We start from the raw sequence: 15,775 nt of genomic DNA on the forward strand, positions 1-15,775 counted from the left end.
CCCAAATCCCATCTAAATTGATGTTTCCTTTTCTGGCTATTGAGATGACTGGGTTTATGCTTCATGGGAGTGAATGTGTTTTCTAGATACATGTTTGTTGAGCACTGAAAACCCTTTCTTTAGAGCAGAATGATTAGGGTTAAGTTTTATTTTAGTTAAGAGAACCAATGCAATTTGCACGCTTGACTATCTGTACGATTGTATAGCCAATGCACTTTGCAAGTTTATGGATGTGTTGCCTGGAAATGCACATCACTCTCCAACTGCTTAAGCAGCTTTACATAAGAAACAATGCTTCCAGAAAGATTAGGAGGATAAGAAATATGTGGGGAATCAGAAGAAACAAAGGGAGTCATGGGGAGTTCAGGAAGAAATGCAGATGCTTGCGAAGGCTAGAAATGCACCCGAATGGTTGTGGGGGTAGAGCAGGGTGTTTGGAGGACTAGTGAACTCTCAAATGGTAAGCATGAAGCCAGCATATATATCACTGCTTTTAACTGGAGACATTTAGTAGCTCAGGCCTGCTTCTGGAAATAAAATTCAGTGATTTATACTCCTGCAGTTGTTCTATGGCGGCACCCACCTGAGATTAGATCATAGGTGCCCTATGACTACAGCATGAGAGAAAGTCCCTGCCTTGTACAGCTTACAAGCCAAATAAAAGAAGGCAGACAAAGGATGGGAGGGGAAACGGAAATGCAGGAAAGGGAAGTGACTTACCCAAGATCACACCGGGTAGCCAGTTATTCAAGCTGAGGTCTCCTGGCTGGCTCATGCTCCAGTGCCCTATTTACTCAGATTATAAACTCTTCTGTAGTTCTGCATTAATCATGAGCATGTCCTTCCAGATAAAGGGGTTTTTTGGGGTTTTTTTTTTTAATGACATTTTTTTATTTATACCATAGAGGTGCTCAGAGGCCCTGGGTAGCCTAGAAGCCCTATTGCATTAGGTGCTGTACAAATATAGGAAAAAAACACAGACATGGTCCTGAAATGACAACATACCCAACCGAAGCCTTCCTTCTATGCTTAGCAACTCCTACAGTCGTCTGGACTTACCTGACTTGCAACCAGACTCTTCCCATCAGAGGTCTCTCTTTTCCCAATTCCCTCCTCATCTGGATGGAATATAATCCTCCAGCGAGTTGGCAGCATACTTTATTGCAAGCCTTCCTCTTCTCCGCCATACTACCAAGCTGTACAGGCAGAGATGGCTAATGCATCTTGCTACAGCTGCAGAAGTGTGACCTGTACTGAAGGCTGCCCTGGGTGTCCCAAGTCATTCGGGGTGGGAAGTCAAGACAGCCAGATGTGATGCTAAGCCATTGTGTGCTGCTGGCTACAGAAACCCGTGTGCCGTTATCATACTAGCCCACATATGCTAGGCTCTAACCAATGTTTGACATTGCTCTTAAGATGGTATAACAAAAGAAACCTGCCACAGTTGCAAGCATGATGCTATTTGGATGCTAATATTTTGGATTGGTATTCAAGACGTTTGCCTTATATTATAACATTATAACAATACTTAATTCAATAATACTTGCTCGTTTTATTCCTCCTGTTAAGCAACTTGGAATCTCTGTGCTTGTTTGTTCATCCGAATTGTCTGATGTTTTATCCTTCTCTTTGCTTGTTTGACTTTTCGTCTTTTTTTAAATTTTTCCTTGGGGATTTCTTTTTATTAATTTTAATAACAGATGTTACTGTGGTCTGGGATGGTAAGAGATATGTAGAGACCAGGAAGCCCATCAGTGGAAACTCCTGTAATTGAATAATATGGAAAAAACCCTTAGGCTTTCCATCGGCGAACAGTAGAAGAAGGTCAAATGAAGTCAGTTCTGTAATGCTGCCAGCGGATCTTATATCCAGTATTTAATATCGATCTCCACCTTCACAAATAGAGTATTGACACCGATGACATAAATCCTGATATCAGGATGATGACATGCAGCAAAATAATATAAAGAGAGCTGTTCCTGCTACACTTCATCCCAACAACCACTGGAAGGAAAAGGAGTTACAAAAATGGACCTTTTATCAATTGATTTAATAGTAATAATGCAATGAATTGTTGGAAGGGAGTCTACTAGAAAGCTCCTTTTTACTCTCACAGCCTTTTAGAAATAGCAACTTGATAGTGAGTCCTAGAGCAGAGATGGCATTCTTAGTTTGAGGAATATATTATCACGTTTGATTTAATGTCGTTAAACATGCTATTTTTCCATAGATATGGTAGGGAAGTAAAAGTCCTGTGAATATTCTGGGCTCATTTATTGCATTTGATGCCCTGCACTCTCCATCACAGCTTGGGGTCCACCAATTTCTTTCCCATGTTGGGGGTTCAGAGTAGGCAAGATCTTCAGTGGGAAGGTTTTGTGCCATCCACCCCAAAATTTTCTCAGCCTCTTTATAGCTCAGCGTGAGATGAGAACTAAATATATAAAGGGTAATAGAGCCTGAGTCTCTCTGCATTTGGGAGAAACTCCCCGAGGAAGTGTAGGAGGAGGGTTTATTCATCTAGCACCCTCAGTTCCCCCAAGCCGAACCAACCAACTGGCTGAACTGAACATCAAAGGAAAACTGCATATGAAATTGGGAGGAAAGCTTTTCAGGTGTCGATCTAGTAATTTAGCTAAACATCCTGTTCTGTATCAAACTGTAATTTAACATATAGTAATAATAATAATAATAAATGACCATACATTATACGGTGTGTGTGTGTATATAATTAAAATCAAGGAGCAGATACATTCAATCGCACAATTATCTCCACCTTCATTATATTCCTGGAAAATCTGCGCTTACAAAACGAACCAGTAAGAGCCAATGAAATGAGAACCGCGTGCGCCAGATCTTCAATTTGTATAGAAATAAGTGCAGCTCAGTCGCATCATCGGAGGGGTATTGATTTATGCCAGCTGAGGAGCTGGTCCACAAACGGGGACAGTCTCTTTCTATGCTATGATTTATAGTCCCGAATGATCAAATGCTAAGGAACAGACCTTGTGTTAGAGACAACCTGGGCAGTGAAAAAAGAGAAGTGTGCCTTAACGAGAATATATTTCAAAGCTTTGCCCTGTTACGTTGACCCTTGCATAGATCAGAAACTCTCCTTGATTTAATTACCTCTCAGGTCCTTAAACCAGACAACTCCCAAACGCATTTATGTTCAGATCTTTTTTTTTCTGGTGCACTTTGCAATGATTTACAATGCAGCCGAGGGATTCTTCAGGCAATGGATGAGAACTGTTTAGAGAAACTTGCAGTGTGTGCAATTATAGGTTTCGTAAAAAAAAATAAAAAAATTAAAAGTTCATTTTTGAGACTACAAAGGTTTCTTCTTCTTTCCAAAGCACAAAGAATAAACAATGTGCTCTTTTAAGTTTAGATGAGCAAAAGCTTTAAGCATAGAATTATGGCAATTTTAAATTACAGACAACATTGCACACATCTAGAAATTTTCCTGTTTTAAACTTCATGATTAACTCTCTCGCAGTCCTTCGCAAATATTGCAGAATTGTTTTAGTAAGAGTATCTTATTTTGATGGAGCCTGGGTTTTCTTTGCTCATCCCCATGCTAAAATAATGATGATGATACAATATTCCCTTTCATTTACAAATGTCCCCTTTCATCTAGCTGTCTCAAGATACCCCATAATTATTGATTAATTAAATTTCAGAAAATCCTAGAAACTAATGATATGCCCTGTTATTAAATATTCATTTGCACCAGAGCAAATCTGCTTTATGTAGCCTTGCAAATGCTTGTACGAGAGAAGGACTACTCTCACTTGACCATTTTTCGGATCCATGAAACATGCTGGAAAATGAGCATGCCGATTGCTTAAGGATGGTATTAACCTGATGTCAAGACAAGCTTGGGTGTGGGGCTGGGATACTGGTAATCAGTACAAACCACCAAGGGAAAATAAGCCTGAGTTAAATGGTTTTGAATGTTAAATGCTGATTTATTAGCCTCTCCCACAGAGGTGGTGCTTTTTATCTCATGGAGGAGAGTATAAGTATTCTTAAGGATAGAGCAGGGGCTTCTCTACAATGGCATTGTGGCCTCCTAATCACTAGTGTATTATAAATAACATCATAATAAAAAGGTACAAATAATGTGTCCCCTTCCAGAGAGCTCTGTCTTATGGAAAGAAGAAATGCATTCAATAGTAAAAGACCCATTTACTGTCCTTTAACCCTCAATAGCTTGAGAATAATAGTTTCCCAAACTTTCTCTTTCATACTGTTCAGGTCTCATGACTGAAGTGGCGGCTGGGATCCTTTCAAACAAAAAGTCATTTTGGTTTTTCCTTTCAGGAAACAAAAATTACTGGCTTTGATCTGTGTTGTTTGGGAAAAATGTAAAGCCCACAGATTGACTAATGATAGGACTATGTTAGAAACAAGTTCCAGTGCAAAATGTTGCGTTTTTGAAAAGTCTCCTACACAGAGAAACCGAGCCCTTTAAATGTTCACACAAAATTGCTGTTTGTTAGGTGACAGTCCCAAGGAGGTGATTAAGTCATGGAAGAACCTTCTTGATAGCTCAGTGCAACGAGCCAGCTTTGCAATAGCTCAATAACAGATCAACCCATGTTCGTGGCTCAGAGAAACTAAGAACGGAAAATCCTCTCAATGGAAAGACTGACCAACAGTCTTACATCAGGATCAAGTAGATTTTATATAATGCCGGGTTAGCATTTTATCTGGGTACAAAATAAGCACACAGCTAACAAGAAGAGGTTGATCAAGCACAATTGTGTCTTTTGAAAGTAAAAAAAAAAAAAAAACTGGTCAAACTTGCCAAATGAACAAGTCCATGTATGTTGATAATGAGGAAATAAAAATGTTAAAGAAACAATTGCCAACAAACTCATTAGGGAGTCTGCATCCAGGTGGCATTCAACCCAAAAAAGGCCAGCACAGAGCATGCATGGCTCTTCTTCACGGCAGTCCCCATTCAAGCCTTCTAAATACAACATAAAGGCATGGACACAAAGATGAGTTTACCAGGAGGTACATCTGGGATGAACTTGCACTTGATTTCATTTACCACGAGGCTAGAGAGGGCAATTTTTCTGGAAAGCTGGCCCACAGCAAATCCCCACCAACTTTTATCTCATTATGTGCTCACACCCTACATAGAGCATAGGTCTCAGGGAAGAAAGAGGAATAGTAAACCCAGGGTCTAAGCAAGTATCCGTGTTCATGCTCTGCAGGCCTTCATACAGTGGTAATTATTATTTTTACATGAGGGGATGGATTTTCAGCTTGTTTAAATTTCTGACAGTCAATGCAAAAAACAGAGCTGTGCAAATTCACATCAGCTTAGGATCTGGCCCTGAACTTGAGTTGGAAATGAGCCATTGGCACCACAGTCTCCTGGGGAATAAGGCACGAAAGCAAAGCATCTCACTAAGAAAAAGAAAAAGGCCACCCACAACAACACAATTAAACCTTTTGGAGTATTGAATGGCTGAAAGTGTTTCAAGCAAATCCTATGTATTGTGTTGTAAATGTGATTTTAAAAATTATATCTGTAAGTCTCTTAAGGGAGCAGATATGCCATGGATGGGAGCAGTGTATATTCTGGGGCTTCCCTGAATCTTTGTCAGCGCTTGCAATTTTCTTCCACAAATGACTTTAATAGTGTGCAATCATCCTCTGAGCCGTGCTAGCTTGGTGCTGATGAATTCCCCCGTGCACCGAGCTGCTGGCTTGTGATCTAAATTGGTGACTATTTCCAAATGTTAATGTAAGCTTGTGTTCAAATCCACTTTGCAAAGCTCTTCCTTGGAGATTAAAGGGGTAGGTTTTGTAGCTGCTCGGCACATAGAATCATGAAGCCTATGGGATTTCTACACGTGAAGCAGTCGGACAAAGATGTCCAAATGCAGGCAAAATCAGGAGGAGAGATGCATACGTATCCAAAAAAAAAAAAAACTCAGGAGAGACCAAAATACCTGGTGACCTAAGGAAAAAAGAGGTCCCCAAAACCAGTCCTGCTCTAGATTACTCCAGTAAATCAGTGGTATTGATTTAACTGAAATAAATGGAACTCCTCCCATGGTATGCCAGGATGTGTCCCATTACCATCCTGGAGATCCAGTTCATGTGTAAAAGGATTATGATGACATGTTTTAGACCATATTTGGAGGGGCCTTTAACAATACTGGTGTAGATGCATGCAACTTATTGCATGTTTAAGTCGGCAAAAGTCCGCGGCGTTTCAGCAATGTCAGACTGGTGTGAGAGCACCAGAAAATCACATGCATCTTCAAAGGTGGCTATGCTTTAATTCATAAGATCAGGGGTAAAAATGGAGAGGAGAGGACTTTCAGAGAGATCTTACAAGCATACACTCCTCCCCGTTGTACTTGCATGCTTTCCACTGTTTTAACCTGCCTAGTGGGAAATTAGCCTAAGTGGGGAGGATTCTTGCCCAATTAACAACACAACCCAAACGTTTTCAGCTTGTAAGAATCAATAGAAATGCTATCCAAGAGTTTATAGCCGAAGGCCACATCTTTGACGTTATGTAATCTTCTAAATTGCGTAAGTCCCCAGTGATTCAATTTCCTTATCAGAAACACAATAACTATCCTAGCTTAATCCATAAGCAATGTCTAAACAAATTCACACTTAAAATCCAAATTGGCCATATCTTTCTATTGAATCTCCCCCAAGGTAAAAGGAATTTGCATTAATATGACATCTTTATTTCATGTTCGGACTAGTCATAGGGAGGTGTGTCCAGACAGAAGCTGAGGATTGGGAAGTCTCTTGTTCCTTCAATTTTAGCTCCCAAGAAACGTGCTTTTGGCTATGATTTTTTTTTTTTTGATGCTTCTTATATATGCTTTTCTTCTGCGTGTGTACCATCTTTCTATCTAGTCATTTGTTTTAAAAGCTGGGGGGAGAGGAATTAAACGATATGCCCCACAACACTGCAGTTTCCTTGCCCTAAGAGAACCTAATGCCAGACATTGCAAATAATAAATTTAAGGGTTGTGTTCCTGGTTTTGGGTAAAATGCAAATGATTCTGGCTGCCAAAATTCAACAGAAATATCCAATCATTCATAGACTGGATACCGGTAGTGCCGACTGCCACAAGCATTTTGATTTATTTCATTGGCTTTCTTCACGGTAGTAAGTGCCATGTTTGATAGTCTTTGTGGAATCTGGTAGTTAAAATAAGGACTGAATCTCAGCATAGCTCCTTTGAACTCAGTGCATCTATGCTTGTGTATCATAGCATTTAGGGTCGGAAGGGGCCTAAACAGATCATTAAGTCCGACCCCCTGCCCCGGGCAGAAACAAGTGCCGGGGTCATATCACCCAGCCAAATATCTGTCCAGCCTCCTCTTGAAGACCCCCAAAGTAGGAGAGAGCACCACCCCACTTGGTATGCCAGCTGGAGATCTGGCTATAAAGAAGTACAGGAGAAGCCTTCGAAACGGCCTAGGTTATCCCTGCCCAAGTCAGTGGTAGAGAGCAATAGGTAAAGGACCAATTCTTATCTCCCCTACCTGCATAAACCCCACAATAACAGTACCGCTTAGTACTTATTCTCTTTTGGAGCATTTTATTAATAGGTACCAACTCGGTGCAAAAAGAAGAAAACCCCGGCCAAGCCCTGTTCAGGACTGCTCCATGGCAGGCAGAATTATCCAGGCCGACGGGGACATCGCAGCAGCGTTTCAGCTAGGACAGCTATTATGATTTTGCTTGGTGCCAAGTCAAACGCCTGGCGGCAATATTTGTTCAGTCTGATGCCTGTTGACCAGAAGGGAAGGAAGCATCAGAAGGAGCACATTGCAGCCATCAACGTGCCAGGAGGCCAGGGTGCGCACGAGGGTTTCCGCCGCCGCCTGAGAAAAAGAAATGGGCAAGCATTCCCAGTGCATTACAGCGGGGGGGAAATAACATTCAAGGGGCATAGGGACAAGACTGTCAAAACAAAGGCTCTCTCTCACCCTCTTTAAGTCAGCTTGTGCTACGAGGAGAAGGGACAGACCTGTTGTTAAACATGGAAGCTGGTATTCAGACACAGCGATAGAGTTCACACTTGCTTCAATCTCATTACCCCAGTTCAAAAAAAAAAAATAATAATCTGAGGGGCCCCACACATATGTTGGCCTATATGAATAAATGTCTTTCTTTCCTGCAGTTGCAGGAAACCTCAGGAGACATCTGCAAGCAAACGCTCACCAGAATGTCATGCAGCACAAATGGGTCAGAGCAAACAGGTAAAAGCCACATTTAAAATATTTCTTAGAGCATCTGTAGCTTCATGAGCATGCTTGACATATCCCAAGGGTGCCATAAGCTGCACCTATGCTGTCTGTCCTTGAAGCATTATATTTAGGAGCCTTGGAGTTAAGTGAGAGGTGGAGGTAAGGAGGAAAATTTTGTTTTAAGAAGGTCCACAGGATATTTTTCCAAAAATCACCTTGCTGTTCTTGGGTTATCCTTTCCTTCAGAATACAAAGATAGAGTCGCATGACTTTTTTATTTTTAAATGAATTAGTCAGCCAAGACCATGAAAAGCAGTTTCCACCTATCTGTCCTCGTTTATTTATTTATTTTTGATTTGGAGGAGATGCAGCTCAAGGAAAGAACATGGAAATCTCCCATCTGCATCTAAGCTCCCCCATGCTGGAAACGAATCAACATCTGTCTGCTTGGACAGCTGTGTGGTATGAGTGACAGGGACTCGTAGACATCTAAACTATTAATGCAGGCGCTGTTCCATCTTGCAAGGTGTCCTAGCCCTGCTAACAATCCCAAAGCTGACTGCCATAGGCAATAAATGATGAAAATAATGGCTCCCCTAGCCGTATGGAAACTCCTCCACCAGGTCAAGGGCCTCTGCAGATAGTAACCAACCATCTCTGATGTTACCAATGCACCATTTTAGCCTGAAGAAGCTGACGCTGGCAGTTGTAAAAGCCTGTGGGGGTACCGATAGATTTTCTCCTTTTTATAGAGCAAAGCATGCACTCCACTTAGGGAGATTTCAAGTTGATCTGAACTGTGTTTCTATGAGACACTGATCCTAATCATAGGTACTCTCAGAGACATTTTTATATACAATTGAGTTGGTTGCAAACACCATTAGAGCCCGCGTCGCCTGAGGTGTACAAATATCAGCAGAATAAGCACTGCTATGTCCTCAGCATGTAACATGGGGAGTAAGGGTGATAATGCATTAATTCATGATCGTATTAATTAAAAGGAATACCAGCATTAGGTTTGGAGGGGGTGAAACCCAGGAACAGGAGAAGGCAGACTGCATTTGTTTGTCCATTCATTTTTTGTGCCAATGTAATGACATATTTAAGCATGTACCACAGATGAAATATCCACCTGGGAATAGAGAAGCCAGGGAAAGCACATGGAAATGCTACGCCCCTTCTCTGGCACATCACACCCTACATGTGATGAGACGGTCCTCTTGAGAGTGAAAACGATCTGCCCGTCTCACTGGTGGTGGAGTCCCAGACAAGGTTTCAGTAACAGCTATTGCTAGACAGACAGCATGGCAAGGTCCTGGGATTCCTAGGGAAGCCCTTAGTGATGAATAGGAAGTGATTCTCTAATCATCTACGGAGATATGTCCTGTTGGTCTGACTGTTGTCAGGACATCTACCGCATGCAAACACAGAGTTAATTCCATGGCAGAATTGTTAGGAAATGCACCCAAAGTGAGCCCAGTCAAAAGCCGGACTCCGGAGATGAGTCGATGCAAGGATTGTGGCAATTAAGTCTGTGTGAGTTGAATAAATCCTGGCTCTGTGATGAACTGCTCCTGAACACTGCAAGTAAATGACAGTAGTGCTGGGATAGGATAAGGCAGGGATTTTCAAAGCCCAGATTTTATTGCCTTAATTCCCTTAAGCTTCTCTGAAAATTTCAGTCTCGGCGCATAAGACCCAAAGCCATAGCTCAAAAATGCATGGCACATCAAAACCTTAAGAGGAGAGATCCCCCTCAAGTGTTTTCACTGCACGGTAGCTTAGATAAGCAATTTTAAATACGATACCAGATTTGCTCGCTGGCCAGTTATAGAAGTGGAGAACCAGGAATTGTGCCAAGGACTTCTTGATCTCTGACAGCACCTGTTATGATCAATGCAGGCTCAGAGAAGCAAGAAGCAGATGACACATGATGGTATCCTCCTTTAATTGCTCTCTTTCCTTCTTGCAGCTGCTGCAAGAGCAATTGTCCAAAAATGCATGCAAAAATGCATGGTTGGTCCATCCAAGGGTGGGGCACATGTGTCTAGCAGGAACGGCATGTGCATTTCCTGACCCTCGAGCATTTTCCTTTTTCTAGGAAGCAAATTTAGATTTTGTGCTATAGGTACTTGACTGACTTTTTTCTTTTTTTTCTTTTTTTTTTTTTTTGACCAGGCCAATTAACACAGACGAAGAGTACCCACCTGTTTCCCCCAGAGAATGAAAAGAATAAGCCATCCCTTCCTATTCACAGAGATTGGTCTGGCACACTAGTAGCTTAAATAAACTTGGTATAATCAAAGGATTTTCCTCAAGGTGTCAGCAGAGAAAATGCCAACTTTTGAACTACTCAGTCTACCTTTCCAATAAAGGCAACATCACTACAGGTATCAAAACATTAAATTAAATTAAATTCAAGTAAAAGCCTGACTCTCTTTAATTCTTTTTTTTGGGGGTGGGGGGGATGCAGGAGGTATCTATAAGTATACTATAAATATACTATTATCTTAGTCCTACGCACAAAGGCATCATAATGTGTAGAAAGCAGCAAAAACCTGGAGGTTGGCAGTACATGCAGCTATATAGGCTGAACTTCATGCCTGCCATGGAGCCAAGCCTCATGCCCCCTTTTAAAAATGACGAAAGCCCCCAAAATAGAGCTGAAGCAGTGCATTAGCCATGGTCGGGCCCTCTGCCCAGGGGTGAATTGCATTCATTGGACATAAAGGTGCCCTGTTATTAAATTGCAGCTTTCCCTGCTTACAGCCATTGTATATCAATTAAATGAAAGCCCCGATGAAGCCTGGTAGTGACTTAGGTTGAAGGCATACTTCACAGGTTATTCTTAGCCTCAGACATGGGTTTTAAAAAAAAAAAGGCAACCCCTTCCCACCCAAAAAAAGAAAAAACAAGCATTTTCAAAGCAAACTAAACATGAAAATGCAGCTTAATTGGTAGTGACCTCTACAAACCCTGGTTCAGTTTTGTTTTTTTTTTCCTTTATTATCAGTTGAATGATTTTTATTGAAAACTTGGTAGCAAGGTTGGTAGGGGCTTCCTAGTTCCCGTGGCAACCATAAGAGGTCTGCATGTCATTATTTGATTAAACCCTGGTGCCTCTGTCCCTCTGGGCACGGAAACAGCCCATCTGGATCGCGGGCGCAGCAGCGCGGCAGTGCACGTGAAACACTATGCACACCATTTAATGACTTAATTTGCACATCAAAGCCATTTGTGCATAACCATGTTTTACCTAAGTCTCCCCCGCCCATCCCCAGTTGCCAGCTAGTGATGGTATTGGCCTCTTTTGACAACCCTGGAGAACAAAGCCCTCTATTATTCCCCAGTTCAGTAGCAGGGTAAACTGCACAAATGGCTGCTTTGCCTTTCATCCCTCTTGACTGGGGTGTGAGGAAGGGGCTTAATTTCCTCTAGGGCTTACAGGGACAGTGAGAGCCACAGACAAAGTGGATGTTCTTGAAGAGCTGGGATGTGAGACCACCTCTTCCATTTTTCTGCATTGCCTGTCAGCCTAATTCAACCTGCTTGCATCGGGTTCTTTACGTTTCATGCCAGGTCCAAGGGAGCTGGTGAGACACAATGGGGACATCTTAATGCACCCTAACTACTGCGCGCTGAGTTTAGTACTTACTTAATGAAGTACTGAATGTGCAGTAACTAGAGTTACTGTGCAGTAGCACCTGTGCACAGTTATTTTGTGATATTTACTGTGCATTAGCCTAATAACACTATGCAGCAGGCTATTAGCACAGTTTTTTTTATCACCTTCCTACTGCACAGTGTTATTAGGCTAATGCACAGTAAGCGTCTCGTGTAGACGCACCCAGTTGGTCCATTCCCTCGTTAGATGCGATATGTGTTTCGCTTCTAAGGCATCCTTCAGGCTTGAAGGGTCCTGCACTGTACCTATTGAAACCACTTAACCACAAAATACAAAGGTTTATCTATGGTGGAGGGGGAGGAGGATAAGGAGGAAGAACCATGAGCTAATCGGAGCAACGCAATTCCTCCTGTTCAGAGCAGAAACAGGAGGAGGGTGGCAGCACTTCCTCAGAGAGAGAGAGTCTCCATCAAAGCTGCTCCTTACCACTTATTCTCCTCTGATGCATGAGCCCAAGAGGACTCGGGTGGAGAGGGGCTACTCGCCCATGTCATGGACCCCTGTTTGACACATGGCTTCCCAAGGGGATAAAGAAGCAGGGATAGGTGGTCCCAGTCTATAGAGAAAAAGAAGGCATGCTCTTGTGTGAAAACTTTCCCGGGACAAAGGGGAGCTTCTTGCTCTCTCCTTTGCCTCCGTATCTGTCCCTAAGTGACTTGCTGGCGGCCACAGAATGGAGCCAAAATTACAGCTCATGACTTCCTTCTGCATTTTGCCACATTGAAACCATAGGATCACACCTCTCCCGCTGCCAGAATCTTTTCGAGGGCTTGTTCCTTCAGTCCTTTCTCAGCCCAGACTTGCATTGAAGCCAAACCTGCTTCGTTTTGCCAGCGTAAGTTAAGGTCCGGGGTTAGGCAGGATTTTTGTCTCTCCAGAAAGGAAGCAGCGGGGATATGAAATGAGTAATAAAATGGCCACTGCCACGGAAATCCAATGACTGTTTCACAATTCGGTATATTTAACTTATTAGAGTTACCATGTGGATTTTTAAAGAGCTTATTGTTTCCTCCCCGTCCTTCCTTATTGACTCTATTTCAACCCGCAAGCTTAAGAAACTTACTTTTTAAAGAATAAAATAAAACTTATGAGCTTCTCAAATACGTGGGTTTCCCCCAGCCTGCCCAAGTCTATAAAATGTATTGGCTTGGCAGACAGCAGGCTGGATTTGCACCCTTGGTAAGACTATAAACTGTGGTGCTGGAATGAAGATTATACTTTAGAGGGAACCTTGGAAGAAGAAGTATTGCCATTTCCTTTTAAGGCTGCTATTTTATGCTTGCATTATTGAGCTTTCTGTAATATTTATTTTATTTTCATTTGAATTCTCCCCTTCTCTTCCTCCTCCCCAAAACAGCTTCAAATCACCATACAAGTCTTAAGATAAACTTCTGTTGCTAATCCTCTGCAGAAAAGGGCGGGGTGGGGGGGAGGAAAGCAAAAAAGGAATTTATCAAAAGGGAGACATTTATCTAGCATTAAGATGGAAATGCAAATAGGAAAAATCCCATAAGCTTATTCATTAAGATCACGTATTAAGAAAAATGTGCTACATCTTTGGTGATGGTGGAGCATGTAAAGTGGTGTTAACTATTTGCAAAAGTAAATCTATCATACCTGCAACATAAGGCAGTCAGGAATAGATTTGGGTTTCTATGAGAGAATAGCCAAACACAGGGGGGGAAAAAACATCCGTTGGTCTTTGTTCACTGTTCGGCCCTCAGTTACGTGCGAGTCCCGTGCTAGGAGTGATATGAATAGTTCATGTAATACCACTGGTGTTCCTCTGGCAGCTTTTACACCCATTACAACATTCCTTCCTTTTCTCCTAATGGGAAAAATATAGAATTGCCCTGGTCGATGATGTACCCTAGTGACTCTCTACCTCATGTATGCTGTCATTCTTGTATCGTGCTCGGTACACACAAGAGCACCATCCTGCAGGATTTATAGATGCTTTCTCATTGATCCCAAGCCAGATCCTAGTCTTAGCCACTGTGCTATAGATCCAGCATCCTGTCACCAATTATATTTATCCTCTGATCTAAACAAAATTATTCTACGTAGGTGGCTATCGGAAGTTGGCCCACTGATTTATACATACCTGGTTGACTAGTCAGCCCCGAACAAATCTTGTTACTTTTTTTTTTTTTTTTGTCTTCCCCTTTTAGGAAGACATTTGCACACACAATGTCTTCCGCTTTTAGGATGCCTGGCTTTCATACTGTATGGCATAAGCAGTTTGGTCCTGACCCAGATTGCTGGGTTTCTAAATGAAATGCAGGTCTGAACATTTCAAGTTAATTGAACTTAAACATTGCAAAGTTTCCAAATCCCATGCTGCCTGTTAGACACTGGAGACAGATTTTCAATAAGTCACAGGATCCCAGTCCTTCTGGGTGTGAACTTCTACAGCTGGAGTCAAAGAATCGATTGCATCTTCTACTGCAGAAAACACTGCGTGCACTAAAGACCAAATTGATGGGCAAGTGGAAATAAGGGCTACAGAGAGTGTAATGTACTCTTTGACCTGCCTCATATTTCCCCTCAAACGTATAACAACTTGGACGCCACTTCTGTGCATGTATTTTTTCCTGCACTTGTATGAGGATTGCAGCATAAACCCACATTGTAGGTACACTTCAGGGTTATGAGATGGGGCTTGCCTACCTGCACTTTAATAAGTTACTTGGATAAAACTTCTCAGCACAGTGCATTTACAGGTATAAATGCACCAGGTTTTTTATTAGTATTTGTGTTGTGGTAGTGCCTAGGAGCCTCGGTTATGGACCTGAACTCCATTAGGTCAAGTATAAATATGATGATGGTCCTGACCTAAGCATCTTATTCCCCTCCTCCCCTGCACATGCAGTTCTGCTGTTTCAGACAAGCTCTTCGTTAAGGTTTAGGTCGGCTTAATTGTATGACACTTATACCAGTATTGCAGGCACTGAGTGTTTAAGTCATGAATCAGACTCCTCCAAAATCATGAGCTTGCCTTCAAATTTGTGTGAGGGTTTGTTGTTTCTTTTGGGTACAGTCATATCCCCCACTTGGGCTTCACTCTGATATTGTGATGTCTAGACCTTTCTGTGTTTCAAGAAACTGTGGACCCTCACATAATTACATAAAATTTTAGGATGCGGGATCTGTGAAAACCGAAAAAATTGTAAGACTCATGATGAAAGCAGATGAGTTGGGAACGAGGTTCTGATTTCTTCCTTATTCCATTTCTAAATGACAGCTACAGAAGCGATGTCTACACAGCAAAATGAAAGCAGAGTTGGCTTCATACTCTGGTTGCTAACACATGATAAAGCATGTGCAAATGTGTCTTCACTAAGATGGTTACCTGCACCAGCTAGCTGACACACACGGCTATGCCAGGATATGCTACCATCACAACTTTGTTTGCTGGGGTTCAAACTGGTCCTTTAGTAGCCCATAAGAACTGAATGCAACAAGGAGAGCGACTATTAAGAGATTATACTGATGATTGAGTTGCAACATGCCACTCCATATTTTAAACCAGCTGGTTTATATCAGCATGTCTCTGCAATCTGTCACATTTTCTGTTGGGCCTCTCTTTTTACATTGTCCCAGATTAGCCTTCATATCAGTAAGGAAGTCTGAATATTCCTAAAAAAAAGGTTAGCCTTCTGGAAGATAGCGCAAACTGTCCAGCCTAGATCACCTCATACCTTACTTCTGTCTATGGCATTAAAAAAAAAGATAACAAGCTGTTTGTTTTACAGGCCCAGGAGAGTGTGATTTCAATTTTGCAGGCTGAAGCTGAATCTGTAAAAGGAGCCCTTCTGCATATATGGCCAGATTCTCTCCCTA

The sequence above is a fragment of the Alligator sinensis genome, unplaced genomic scaffold (assembly GCF_000455745.1).
Source record: "Alligator sinensis unplaced genomic scaffold, ASM45574v1 scaffold282_2, whole genome shotgun sequence".
NCBI classification, from domain to species: domain Eukaryota; kingdom Metazoa; phylum Chordata; order Crocodylia; family Alligatoridae; genus Alligator; species Alligator sinensis.